This window comes from Zerene cesonia, unplaced genomic scaffold (assembly GCF_012273895.1).
Source record: "Zerene cesonia ecotype Mississippi unplaced genomic scaffold, Zerene_cesonia_1.1 Zces_u007, whole genome shotgun sequence".
Classification (NCBI taxonomy): Eukaryota; Metazoa; Arthropoda; class Insecta; order Lepidoptera; family Pieridae; genus Zerene; species Zerene cesonia.
In genome coordinates this window covers 841,628-842,573 of record NW_024045137.1, presented here as the reverse complement: position 1 = coordinate 842,573, position 946 = coordinate 841,628, and the positions used below count along the sequence as shown (strand labels likewise).

At 37.3% G+C, this 946-nt stretch overlaps 1 protein-coding gene across 1 annotated transcript in view; it reads right to left on the bottom strand.

The window, feature by feature from the left end:
* LOC119839015 (putative U5 small nuclear ribonucleoprotein 200 kDa helicase) overlaps positions 1 to 946 on the bottom strand; it is a 37,983-nt gene that overhangs the window by 25,822 nt on the left and 11,215 nt on the right. The gene's annotated exons all lie outside the window — the stretch shown is intronic.

Below are 946 nucleotides of genomic sequence, written 5' to 3'. Positions count from 1 at the left end.
CTCTCAACTTAATAGTTCCGTTTTCACTTCTATCGGCAGTCCCACGACTGCTACTGTTTTTTATTAGTAGAGTAAGACATTATACAAGAAGCACGCTGTCTGTACACGGGTGTAAGTGCGCAAACGACAACATTATCCACAGATCAATTACGTATATGTTGTGCGTGCAACAAATGCGTGTCTATCATTTATTATAGACTAGCTGCACCCCGTGGTTTCATCCGCGTAAGTCCGTATCCCGTACGAATATAGGGATAAAAAGATTTCCTATGTGTTATTATTCCAGTTGTCCAGCTGTAGACAGCAAATTTCATTGCAATCGGTTCTGTAGTTTTTGAGTGAAAGAGCAACAAACACACACACACACATCCTTGCAAACTTTCGCATTTATAATATTAGTAGGAAGTAGGATAATTAAAAATAAAATAAAAAGAAAACGCATATAGCCATGGCAATGAGAATCAAATAAAACGACCTAATGATGGGAGTGTCTTAACACAAGAGCAGTAAGGTTTTTCTTAAGGAAATTTTTTGGAACGAAGTACCTTATCGCGCTTTGTGAAAGGGGGCTAGACGGAAAAAATTCTTACGAAAAGTTGTCACGACACTTTTTGCTATAGTAAGCTATTGTAAGCTGTGCGGCGTCGTATGTCTCTCTGTCTGTCTCCCTCTCTCTTATAGAAACGAATGGAACTTCGTTCCATCCAGGTGTCCCTTGACACCTCTCTACTTTTTTTTTTTTGTTTTATATAGCACACAAATGCTGTATTGTATGGTTACAAATACATCATGTTAAGATTGTTGCTGATCATGAGAACAACTTTACGAAATTTCTCATGTTTCATTCCAGTTTCGAACTGATCTTAGCCGTCAAAGAAAATTGAAAGCACTATAGCGAAAACAAAACTGGACTGTATTATAATTTTGAAGAGTTTTTAAAGTGTCA